Below are 13371 nucleotides of genomic sequence, written 5' to 3'. Positions count from 1 at the left end.
AGGCCACACTACCACCAGAATTTCATCGTGTTTCAAGGTCAAAGGGAAGGAGTCAACCTCCAGTATGAGCCATCAGATGCAGCTCGGGTAGTTGCTCCCCACTTTGGCCACTCTTAATACGGAGCCGCTTCACAGGCATTGCTGAGGATGGCACCATTCCAGTGCACTGGACACACTGGTGTCCATGGAAAAGGGAAAATAATCAGGACAATATGAACTACATTTTGCAATCCCGCTTCTGCATGAGGGCCATGAAATCCACCACTTGCAACAAAACCCAATTCACTGGCACATTTAGGCCCCCAGGTGTAGGGGTGATTCCCGCTCAACGCTCCTCAGAAACTAAGCCGTCTGAGCCAGGGGACCACAAATAAAGCAAGATACAGAGGCACTGGGCCTACCAGACAACAGTTTTGGCAGGGGCTGTGTAAAAATGAACCGCAAGTGCCAGTGGGTCCTTCCTGGCCTGCCCACGAGGACTGTGCGAACGGCATTGCTCGGCCCGTGGGCTCAACGCGTGTCTCAAAATAAATGCCTCCTGGTCCACCTGGAGAGACTGCTTATCATCCAGGTCCCTCCGTGTTCACCCTGCAGCTTGCGGCTGGGTTTCTGCTGTGATCTTTCAGGCGGGCGAGTCCCATCTTTCCCAAAGTATTCCCAAGACTTTCAAATTCAGAAGCCTAAAGCTAAGCCTTCGTGTATGCAGCTCTGCATTTCTGTGGCCTGCTCTTGCCATGAAACGCCAGCCTGGAAAAGAGCAGGCACCAGCTCAGGCTTCCTGGTGGTGCTGGGAGGCGTTGTGATGGGGAACCAAAGTGGCAGATGCTCCTGTACACAACTTGGCAGCCTGTATTTGGAACCTCGGTTTGAAAAAGCCCTTAAACCCCAGCCATATGCTTGCCTTATAGGACGGTTACCACATCTTTGCAGCTGACAGGACTGAAAATGATCTCAATGATTTCATCTTTCCATAGGGAAAGTAGAGCTTGAAAGGACACTGAAAGCAGAAGTGAATAAAGGCAGATGGTCATCCTTTTTTAAAGATGCTATTATCATCAAAATATCTTGTACTTTCCATTGTTTTGTATAAAGAAAGTGACTCTAAATTGGCTTTTACCACACTAGGAACTGAGATAAAGCAGCCTGATATCAAAGTAGTTCTCTGAAAGAGAGCCTGCAGTGATAGCTAAATACAATAAAATAAAAATCACTGAATGTGAAGACTTCTAAAGCACACTATAAGAGGAAGAAAGCTGTAGGAAAGCAAGAGACTATTTATCTATTTATAGTTTTAACAAGTGCTGCTGAACTAAAAATTAATTCAAACCGTAAAGAGTTTTCCAGCAAGCTAATATTTTCCACATGATGCTTTATTGGCTTTCCTTTTCCGTATTTTCCTAGGCACAAGTTTTGTGTTCAGAGCAATATGCCCTGTCATTAACATTCATGAAAGCTTTTAGAGAAATGCACTGTATGCCTGTTCCAGTGTTCCACAGATAAACGTAAATGAAGTGTTGGGCTGTCACTGCACGCAGATTAGTATCTACATGAATAATACTTTATTATGAAAAGCCTGGTTTATCACAGATGAGTGTATAAAGGCTGCTGTATACCTACGATTAAAGGCAATTTTCACATCATACATGTTTAGTACCAGGGAAGAATGCTTATGTTAATGGTCTCTGCATATCTTCAGCCATACGTGACTCAAACATACAACTCTCTCTGCAGGTATCGGAACCAAGAGCCTAGCTGTCCTGGGCCTTTATCGTGGTCCCAGTGTTTGCTTATTTATTTGTCTAGCACACCAGAGACTGGCTCTCATGCGGCTCTGCCCTGTGAGGATATCTGAGAAAACATTCCCTTGCCCACCTTGTCTGACTGGACAAGCAGTTGTCCAGGTGAGGAGTGTCAGTCACTGTGTGACTGAAATAATGCATACTGAATTTCCTTGCATTATAATAGTCAATCTAAAACCCCTTTACCAAAGCAAAAGTCAAGTTAATGGGTCCTGAAATATGTGCGCTTAGATTAAAAAAAAACTTACCACATATTAACACCTCCACAGTACCCAGGCTTCTAACGTATACCTGCTTTTATCTAACTTCTAAAGCCTTTGAAGACTGAGGAACCAAGTAAGAGGAAATCATTGATAGTTGAAAGAAATATGATAAGAATATTCAATACTACTAATGAATTCCTTATTTCAAAAAGCAAACTTCACATCTTTTGTCAAAGAAATCTGATTGTTAGCCAGCTTCCTCCTAATACACAGTATTATTCCTGTGAAAAATAATATAGCTCTACCAGTGGTCCCTTTTGTTCCCAGTACCCAGCCATACTCAATAAGGAAGGCTTTTGTTTTACAATTATATGTTTCACCATTTGGGGGCTCTTTTAAAGCACTGCAGGACAGGCTCCAAAGAAAACAGACCACATCAAACTTTATTTTCCTCTTATTTGTATTGAAAAGTTGAGTTTTCAGTTGACTGGTGAAGCACTGTGACACTAAGTTACAAACCAAACAAATATTTATAAAGGTGTCCCTCTCCTCAAGGCAAGAGTAGGAAAAAAAAAGTACTTTTTTTCACTTCTACTAATAATATGAGGCCATTTCCCAGGTTCAAGGGCATCCTTGCAGAGGGATACATTGATTAGAGAGTTGGAAGGACCAGAATGTGGTCGCAGTGTGCTTTTAGGGATTAGCAGCTATGTCTTTTTGGAAAGAAATTTCACTCTTTCTGACAACTGAGCTTGACAGAAATGGATTAAAGATGACACATCTCCAATATCGTATCTAATGAAAAACAAAGTACCTATTCTTAAACCAACAGGGAATATTTGTCACATATACAAACACTGTCTTCTTCCACCCTCTGGTTTACATCATCTCTTTGCAGAAGGTGCTTTGCGTTTGGACTTTCATGCTAACTCTTAATTACTTACCTATTAGAGCTTTGATATAGCCACTGATGTTACAGGAAAAGCAGCTGTTGATTTCAAAACATTAGGGATGAGGAATCTGTTTGTACACTGTTAACGAATTTCAGCCCTGTTGCCCCACACATACGTGATTACTTCGCTGCCATTTTTAGTTATCCTTCCAATAGCCACGTGAAGCACGATGCCATGTTCAGCGTCTTGCTAAACATCCCACCTTAATCCAGTTGCAGAACACAGAGCTAAATCTCGAAGCAGTGAATTGCAATACTCTGCAGTACCTGAGCCCTAACTTCAAAATGACTGTCCTTGCTTCCTTTGCTTCTAATCTCTGCATGGTTGAAGCTATTCAGGGACTTCTTTCTGCAAAAATATACGTATAATTCTTTCAGGTTTGCAACAGTATCTTACTATTAAACCGTAAATCTGTAACAATAGAAGCCGCAACACTCTCATGTACACGTTTGACATGTTTTCTTATTCAGAGGGCCCTAGCAGGTAAAAGGAAGATGGCTATTTTGCTTATATGGATACAGAAACAAAGTGAACAGGGCTGCAGCAATCTGAGAGCTGGCGTCTATGCAGGGTCTCAGTGCCTTGGGCACCTATCCCAGGAGACAGCAGTGCAATAAAGATTTACTGCGGTCTAATAAAGGCAATGCTGATCTTGATTATGGATCTGAAATTAAATAAACAGGTAATCTATTTTGATCACATGCAAATATTTGCTGGAAGCTGTACCTCAGACATTTGTGCACTCGGTTTGGAAACACACATTTTAGAATAGTTCTCACTCACACACTACAAGCACGGCAAACTTGCGCAGATTAACGCAAGTTACACAGGGAATTACTGCATGCCCTGTTATTATATATAGCTACTTGTCTTCATTTTTTTCTCAGGGAAATTGAGTTCCTACCAGAGAAGTGGTGGCAAATTTTCCTGCCCTTACAAACTGCAATACCAAATCCTTAGGGCAGACACAACGCTTTGACTGAGTGTGTCAAAGTGTGTGAGCTTCACAGAGGGAGTTCAGGAGTCATTCACAGATAGGAGATAACAGTCTCCACAGACTGCCCTGCTCCAGTGCTGATGAGCCTAAGTCCACAATGGACCAAAGCCCATCTCAGCCAGTGCTTCTCCCTCTCAGAGTCCCTTTGCCCATGGGCCATGGCCCTGGCCAGCAGTTTCAGCGCACAAGTCCTCTTCGAACTGCTCAAGAGCTGAAGTGTCACCAGCTGGCCACAGCTGTGCTAGGAGATGTGCTGCAGGTACAAGGCCAGGATGCTGAAGCCAGATTCAAGCAGTCCACCAAACAGCTTTTCATCCTTGAGCAAGATGTTTGCTTCTCATCCCTTAGGCAAGTCTTGTGGTCCTTCCCAGCCCAAGCTTCGTTAAGGCGCGCATCTGACTTGCACTCAGTGGCAAAGGACTGTCCAGACCAACAGAAGCGAGCACAGCAGCCATTGCCATCAAACACTTAGAAAAATGACTACTTTTATTTACTGGCAAACCGTTTGTATAAGAGCAGTAAATCTGGGCACGTGCAACAGGCAATATGAGGCAATCTTGCCTACTGCAGTTCTGGGGCTTTGGGACTGCAGATGCATATATCATCCAAAAGGAATATCTAAGCAAGCAAAAGGAAATACCTCACGTAATCACACTGTCGTGTTGTAATTATGGGCGAATAACGCATTATAAAACATGTTGACAAGATCCTCACTTCTCCGCAGCCCTTCAAGCAGTCACTTTTCAGATACCATTGAGCCAACAGAAATAAAATCAAATCCTTCAGCGCCCACAAATGTACGGTTGACATACACAATCAATAGGCAGTTACAAAGAGAGAAAAACTGCAGGAGTTTTCTTATTGGAGTTAAGGAGTGGGGGGAGAAACTATGTTTCCCCCCTACATTCAGCAGAGAAAATAAAATTGATTCGTTGGTTACAGTGCAAGGAGATGAGCATCTCCAGCAGAAATTAAGGGCGCAAACAAGGTCATGATACATAAAAATTTCAAGCAGCAGCAGACAGGACTGGCTAAACTGACTGCCATTTTAACTGCAATTGTCGATAAAACGGTCACATTAAGAGGCAAGCTGAAGGATGGTCAAAAGGTTAAGCCAGGCAGGCTGGTAGAGAAAACACAAAAAATGTCCTTTGCCACAAGAAATATCTGCAGACGGGACTTCTCCTGCTGCTGTCCTGATGGGGAGAAGGATTGAAAACTCAGGGCAAGTAGGGGTCCTGATGCCTTGATCTCAGGCAAGCCCTGTAAGACTTGCCAGTTAAAGCCAACAAAGGTTAGTGGCACCAAAACTCATGCCTGGTATTTCTATTACTTCTAGAGCTTCTAATGAATTTCCCTGCAATGTTTTCTCTCCGTCTCAATTTCCTCCATCCCCAGAGGATATACTATATGCCTTTATGCTGCAGCAAAATAGTCTACAGCCCCAAGAAATGAAAGCCATCTGTTCTTTGAAAGTAAAGTGTCTCATCTAGGATTTTTTTGGTAATTTCCCCCCCTTTTTCTAATTAATACAACTAATCTATCAGTTTGCTTGCATTTCACACAGAGCTGAAATACTAAGCATTTCAGCGTAAGCTACGAGAGAAAAAAGTTCAATCAATCCAAAATCACTGGGGTTTTTTCCTTCCAATTTTTGATTTACATAAAGTGTTGAATATTTATGTTTACACCAGGAATCAAAATGTACTACTTCCCAGTGGGGCCCCCCCTCTTGAAATCTCCTTTTTAGGAACGAGTTACAGTGCTTCTTTCCCTCAAACCAAGCATCACTTCATTGCTAATTACTGTAAATTACAAGCGGAAGGGACAGCATTCCCTTGTTTTCAGAGAAAGATCCAGCTGGGCTGAACACTGCAAACTGGAAAACATAGTGTTTGATTTCCCCAGCAGAGACATCCTCTGACTGCTCTGTACATGGGAGTCTGACACAGCTTGAACTGCGAGTGAACCAAACCTGATGCTTCAGAGCACTGAAAAGTCAAAAGCAGCAGCAGGAAGATTCAGCGTGCTGTCAAGGGGGAAACAAATGTAGCTGGAAAGCTCTGACCTTTTCTTTAACAAATGTAACATGGGGTAAGAGTAGGAGGGGAAAAAGACTGTACCATAACTGAGGACTTACCGTACACCCAAATTTTTGCTTTGAAAATGGACTACCCTTATACTTGAAATGGAAATGTAGACATGGGGCCAGCGTCCAGGTTGCTCCATCCATGGGATGGATGTGGGAGAGAAACGCGTGAGAAACAGGCTGCCTCTCTCCTCACCCCCAGCTGATGCAATGGAGTTGGCCACTAGCATGGGCTCACTGTCCAAGGGCCAGGAGGAAGCAGAGGGTCTGATGGAGCGGAGGGTCTCCGAGACCCACTGGCTCCCAGGGATAACCAGGTGGTGCATGGGTCACGCATTTCCCCATGCTTTGCTTGGGGCTCCAGCCCCAAGAGGCTTCTCGTAGTGGCACCAGTCTGCACAGCTCCAGGGCAAGAAGGGCCAAAGTCACCAGAGACACCAAAGTGTCCCTTTACCAGGCTCTCAGCAAACCTTACCACTCCCAGTGAGCTAATCGCCTTTGAAGCTCTGCCCTGTCCCTCACATTCCTCTGCCCTCGGTGGTGCCATTCCTCCAAAACAAAAGCTGCCCACAGTTGCAGATGGCCGTTGTAAACTCCCTGAGCAACATAAATGAAATAGATGGATGCGAGCAGACTAATGATCTACTCTAGGATGCTTGGTTATGATGCATTGAAAAGAACAGCTGGTTGTCAGCAACATATTTACCAGGAATTTAAAAGACAACAACAGCCATATAATCCAGAGGATTTAATGACAGAGTGGAATGAATGCTGAATAAATGCTCCTTTTGATAAACTCACAAACATTTGGGGAATGCAACAGTGATTTATATTCTTCTGGGAGAAATAAACAAATTAAAGATTTCACGGCCTTGTGGAGACCAGATTTTGTAAATGTGAATTTCTCTGTGCTTTCAGATTAACCTTTTCTCTCTTGGTATTAGAGGGAAGCAAACCACGGAATTTTCAACTTGCAAGAAGCTCCAGACTTTTGGTGTTCAGTTCGCTTGTTATTCTGCCCTCCCCAAATCAAGTGAGAAAAATTTGTTGCACACTCAAAATGTGTTGTGGAACAGAATTTTGAACCTGGTCTATAGTGAAACCATGAAATGACCATAGAAAAATTTTACCTTTGTGGATGTCAAAAATGCTTGAGTAAAAAGTGTAGTTTTCATAGTGTCAAAATGTTTCCTTGCAACAAATTAAAATCACTGCAATTCACAGTGCGGAGTACGACAGCTGCGCTTAAAAATTACTTATCATCCAAACTAATACAAATAGGCAGTACTATTGATGGGTAAAATGAAACTATTAAAAAAAAAAAAAAAAAAGCGGTCTGTCTTAATTCAGCTGTTGGATATCTTCCTACAGAATTTTCACGTCAAAACAGAGCATTTTCCAACAAAAGTCATTCTAGAAAATGGCTCTGGCCAGCTCCAAGGAATGTGCCGATGACTGAAGGTACAAAGCGCACGAGTGTCTGGCCCTACCTGCTCTTGAGCGTCAGACCTCTTGCGTCTGCTCTCCCCAGTTCTTGTATTTCTGTACTGTTCAAAGACACAGCGACAGGCAGCACGACACAGCCTCTCCTGGCTGCAGCAGCAGCAGCAATGCACAGACACCCGTCACTTCTCAGCTCATTAAACCCAAGCATGCAGAAGTTGCTCCTTCCGTGGGTGCCCTCCAGTAATGCAAACCATGAAGTTTGAGACTGGAAAGAAGCACCTCGGTAAATCAGCGGTTTAGGGAGCGAGTGATGCGTTGTGAGTCATGGCCATCACATTCAGCATGCTCCGAGCCAGAGGTAAGAGATCTCTTTCTTGTCCCACCTCTGTGGGTGCTGGCAGGATTTGAAGCACACCCTATATGGATCCCCTGAGCAGATCAGGCTCTTGGGAGAATTTCTCCTCCTGCATGTGTGACTGGGGGGGACAGCACTGCCCAGAGAGCTCTCAGCAGCCTATTAGGGGGCAGGAAGCACTAGGTACATAACACGACAGATCAGACATTGTCAAAATGCTGGCAGGACTCTCAGACGTGATCAATAGGTAGAGGTTCCTGCTATTTACTGGCAAAATCTTTTTTTTACTTCTTAGCATAAGAAGATGTTGCTGTCTTTTGCTGAAGTCCTCCCTGAAACGCAACTCGTTTCATCCTGCCTCATCATCAGACACAAAGCTTCAGCCGTAAACATGCAGCATTTTTACTCTGCTGTCACTGCTACCACTGTGCTGAAGGTAGTTACTCTGTGCCCTAACTGCTACCAGCATTGTTATTAATCCGCATTACACGAGTGTTCAGAGCTCTCTGGTTGCTATCCTGAGCCAAGACATAGGCACATACTTAACCCCAAGCAGCCTGCAAGCCCCACACGAATCAATAGGCCAAGACTTCTGCAGCCCTCAGTACCTGACATTTAACACTGAAAGCAGTATTAAAACTCTTCCCCTGCCCACGGTATTCAGCTATGTGAAAAGGCCATTTGTTTAGCATTGGCAAAAAGTTCATGAATTCAGCAGGGGAATAGTGTTTCAAGTTCACCAGGACGCCTGTTTCTCTTTCAGTCGGCTGCTGAAGGAAGCAATGATCCATATTTCCTACTACGTGCTCTGTTCCCCCAGACAGCTCACAGCCTCCTCCTGTTTCCCGTACTTGGACCTGTTTTTGCCTATTAGTTGCTACATTAGTACCTGAAGCAAACATCAAGACATCGTTGTGCTAGATGCTGTAAGCAAAACTAAAAAGGAAAACGATCCCTACTCCCACCTGAGCATGAGGGGAGGGAACAAATACAGCAAGGTATGAGGGTGATAAGTCTTGAGTTATGGAGAATGATGTGGAAAGAAAAAATCCTTCTAGATTTTCATTACCAAACTCATTTGAGATAAACTGGAAGAACGATAATTTCTTGGAGGGGAAACGAACTTCGTACAGTGAAGTCTGTGCTGCCAAAAGCAAAAGATAAGAATGACCTTTGCTTCTAATGTATTTGTCTTTCCATATCCTTTCATAGACAGTGAACCCAGCCTATTAGCACCATTGGTCTAACACTAAAAGTCAATTTGATTTAACCATACTTGCTGGCGCTGCAAACTGCCTGACTATCACTCAATTAGAAAACAGACATTAGCCCAGGTGTTGCCTAGAATCTAGCTGCTCCCTCACCTTTGTAATGTACCCGGAATTCTGCTTTAATTCAATGTTCTGTAATCACCTGAGTTTAAATCAATCCAGGGTTGTCAAAAGCATATGGGATCAAATGAAAATGTGAAATTTAAAATACAAATAACCATTGAAGGTAGATTTTTAACTGCTAACGCTGTATCATTACGGCAAAGTTGATGTCATTTACAGCAACATTAAAGCAAGTGTTATTAAAAGAAAATGAGGCATTTGTCAATGAGTGTTTTTAGTGTCATTGAAGGTCTCGGAATTAACACATTTGCAATATTTTGACTAAGACAAACTAATTCAAAGGCTCTTTCTAGCACATTAGCATCTCGTTAGACTTTGAGGATGTTTCAGATTTTCCTTCCTTAAGTAAAGGAAGAAATTAAATTCCAGTAAGAGTAGTATAAAACTGTGGAAGTGTATTATTTGCTGTTTCATGTACACTTTGAGATAAAAGTGCTCAGAATAGAAAGATCAGCCTTTTTTGCCACAAAGTATAAAACTTAATTTCCATGTTCCCAAAAGGATATATGAACCAAAATCTGATATCCCCAGCCATTGCTGAAGAATTTTTGATTATATTAATTACCCATTACCTTTTATAGGGCTATTTCTTCAGTGAGAATGCACCCGCTGAGATTAGAGGTCTGTCTCCAGCATCATAAAGTTAAAACAAGCTGCTAGCAAGTGTCACAGATGGGTAGATGTTTATCGTGAGAGCATTTTTTGAATATTCTATTGCGGAAGAAAACTTCTGAAAACCAATCTGAGTTGTTTGCAGAGTCCTTTAAAAAAATATATATTCCTCTGTCTCTTCTCCTCCAAACACCTGTATAGTGTATCGTACATACGGATATCTCAGTACAGAAACACACATGGGAATCCCCACCTACTGCACACTATACCAAGACGGACAGACAGATTTCCCCCTGCACAGACAGACGTCTGGATTATGCTCCCAAATCCTGGACGCTCCTGTTTTCTCCTCTACTGCCTCCCCTCTGCCTCCCAGCCCAAATCCTTGCATTTCCCACCCTCTTCTGGACACAGCTGCCTCAAAAAGATGACCTTTCTGCAGTACTCTGCAGGGTGACTTTCTTACCACAGAAAAGCAGGCTTAAAAATTAACGTCTAGTTCTGGCTGCTCATGTTTTGGTGTTCCTACTAAAAGCCCGTGTTACACCCAGACTATGTCTCTGCTAAACCTTACAAATGGAAATGTGAGGATGTCAGGGAAAGGCTCGTGAGCACACGAAAAATTTGGCGCACAGCTGTGGGCAGCCTGGTCCGGAGCAGAGCACAAGGCTGTGACCACGCTGCATCACATGAAAGATCCGTCTGACCTGGCATCTTGTCTTCAAAAGCATCCAGAAAGGATGACAGAGGAGGAACGCAATGACAAAGCGATTGCATATGCCTCAGGACTGTGTCTCAGCAGGTGTATCTACGTGGGCAGAAGCAGACGGGCTCAGCGTACAATCCAAAGAGCCACAGCCAAAATATTTCTGGGGCAGAAAATACGTAACAGCAATAGCACATATGCTCAGACAAATACACCCTGCTTAAAAGATCTGCATCTTGCAGGCTACAATTAGCATACATCTGTCCAATTCAGAGCACAGTAAGAGAAACAAACTGTGGTCTTATCTGGGCTCTTTCGCCTATCTACCTGGTGTTAACCAAGTTATACACACCTAACCGTTGTATACATTCATTAGAATACAAAGCCCCCCTCCTTTCTGTGCTGAAATGTGTGAGAAGGAACTAGAGGTTTCTTTTGCTAATGGTTTGCACTCCTGCTAAGTTATATTTACAGGTCCTAAGTGGCTCGTGCCAAGTAAACAGGGCTGGTATCCTCATTTATTGAGGTCCACATGTGAGGAGATAGAGAGAAGTTGTGAGAGTGCCCTTCCAGTTGCCTTACAGACAGGGTGAGGTAAAAGAAAAATGCATGAAGACTCAGGTAATAAGAAAAAATGCTTTAAGTTATAAACCACTGTGATATAAAAACAATTGTGCTGAAACGCACATTGAGCAGGCTCTACCTTGCCACTGCTGAGTGCCATCCCTTTCAGCTGAGGAAGGTCTGGTTCTGTGGCTTATTGCTCAATTATAAAGTTAATCAAAGAACTAATTGAGCTTGGTCAGCTTGGTCTTTTGAGCCTTTTCTTATGGATTAACTTTTATTAGAGCTAACAGAGGACATGAGGAAGGCTGTAAAGGGCAAGGAGGTGATAAAGCCTAGTATGTGAGAGAAATGATAGTTGTATGGCATATTTGTGAAGACAAAATTGGGTTCTAGGAAGGAATATAACAGAGCCATGTACCTTTTAAAGCCCTATAACCCACAAGGCATTAGAGATCTTTCCTGCAGTGTTTTGCCATCTCTACTGTTCATTTCTCTAACTGTGCCTCTAGCTTTTCTAGCATGTTTGCAACAAACCAGTGCCCCACGGGAATGAGACACTGTATCTGTCTGTAACTGCAACCAAAGACTATACCTCTTTTCTTAGAACAAAATGATCTCAAGGAGAAAACATAGATATCCATGCGATATTAAAAATCTGCATATATAATAGCATTTACACAAAGAAAAAATATGACAGAAAGGGCCCAGTTATAATAAAGGCTGTGCAGAAGAAGGATGATTTATTGAAGATGCCCTTAAAAGTGAACATGCATTATTGGATGTGGGCTTCGAAATTAAGGCACATGATTAAGTTATGTGGAAAAACAGCAATGAGTTATAGTTCCTGACACTTTCATGCTATTTTTTCTCTGAGACTAATACGGAGAAAAAAGATTGTTATATACTTCAGAGCAATTAGAATATTTTATCCTTTAAAATCATTTTGGAAATCACACATTCTGTAAATGTCTTGGCTCATAGTAGATAATGATGAGCAAGCTAAACAGAATTTCATGCTTTCTAAAATGTAAATATAAGGAGGCGTTCTTTTCTCTTTCTGGTGATCATCCTATGCTACAACTGCCTTCCTTTTGGCTGTCTAAATAATATTCTCTTGACAAAAAGGAACGTGCTCATGGGAACTTCCATCACATAGTTACAGAGGAAGAAACCACGTTATTTAATGCACGGCAGCCAGGATTCAAAGGGAAAATACCGAAACCGAAGGTGGTCCCTGGCTATATGATTTTTGCTCATCTCTTGTCCGGTGTGAGACGAGAGCTAGTGACTGGGAAAATACATGTCTAGTGTAAATTTCAGAGTCAGGCGTTCGGGTACACACATTCCCTTCTGAAGGCTGATGCAAAACAGGCCACTTTGGTGACCCCAATTCTCTCCTCCCAGGAGAGGAGAATATCATTTGCCACATAAGACAACCTGGGGAGACCTTGACTGAAGTTCAGGGGACAGTTTTTGCCAGCCGTGTGCAAAAAAATATAAACCCAACAGGGCATAGGTGCAGGATGATCAAAGAAACAATGAGTTTGTCCCTCAAGAGTGAACTAAGAGTGTTTGTCTTATTTCGCTTAGCAAAGCGGAGGCCGAGAGAGATCTGATTGTGCTCTATAAATACATTGGGGTAAGCGTCAGGAAGCCAGAAGAGCAATTTAAGCTAAAGAACAATGTTGGCATGAGAACAAACGAGCATTAATTAGCATGAATAAATTTTAGCTGGAAAGCTGAGGGTGATTTCTAGCTATTCGAGGAGTGATTTCCTGGAACATCCTTCCAGTGGTGGTAGAAAAAGCAAAAATAAAAAAAGCAACAAAAAGCAACCATCAAGGAGATTTAAGGTAGATGCAGATGCGTGCCTGACTGGCATGAGACAACGTGGCCATCTGTGATAGCAGCAGACAGAATTTAAGTGATCCTTTCCTGCCCTACTTTTCCATGTTCATTTTCTTGGTGGGATTACCATTTACAGACACTACTCTGCTTTGCAGTCTGGGATGTTATTGACGCTTTCAAAGAAATGTAAAGATGTCCTAGGAGTGCAGATGCTTGCCTTGGTGATACAAAGCCTCTGGATTTTGGACCAAATCACGTGCTCTGGCACAGTATGAGAGTACGCCTGCCACAACCTATGTGATTCACTTAAAGTTAAATCTCTGCACAGTACAAACCAGTGCTCCTAAGATGCTAATGTCATGAACAGAAATATACAGCAGAAGGGACAGCCCTTTATTCTTT

This window comes from Accipiter gentilis, chromosome 12, assembly GCF_929443795.1.
Source record: "Accipiter gentilis chromosome 12, bAccGen1.1, whole genome shotgun sequence".
Taxonomy (NCBI): domain Eukaryota; kingdom Metazoa; phylum Chordata; class Aves; order Accipitriformes; family Accipitridae; genus Astur; species Astur gentilis.
This window is presented reverse-complemented; position numbering follows the sequence as displayed.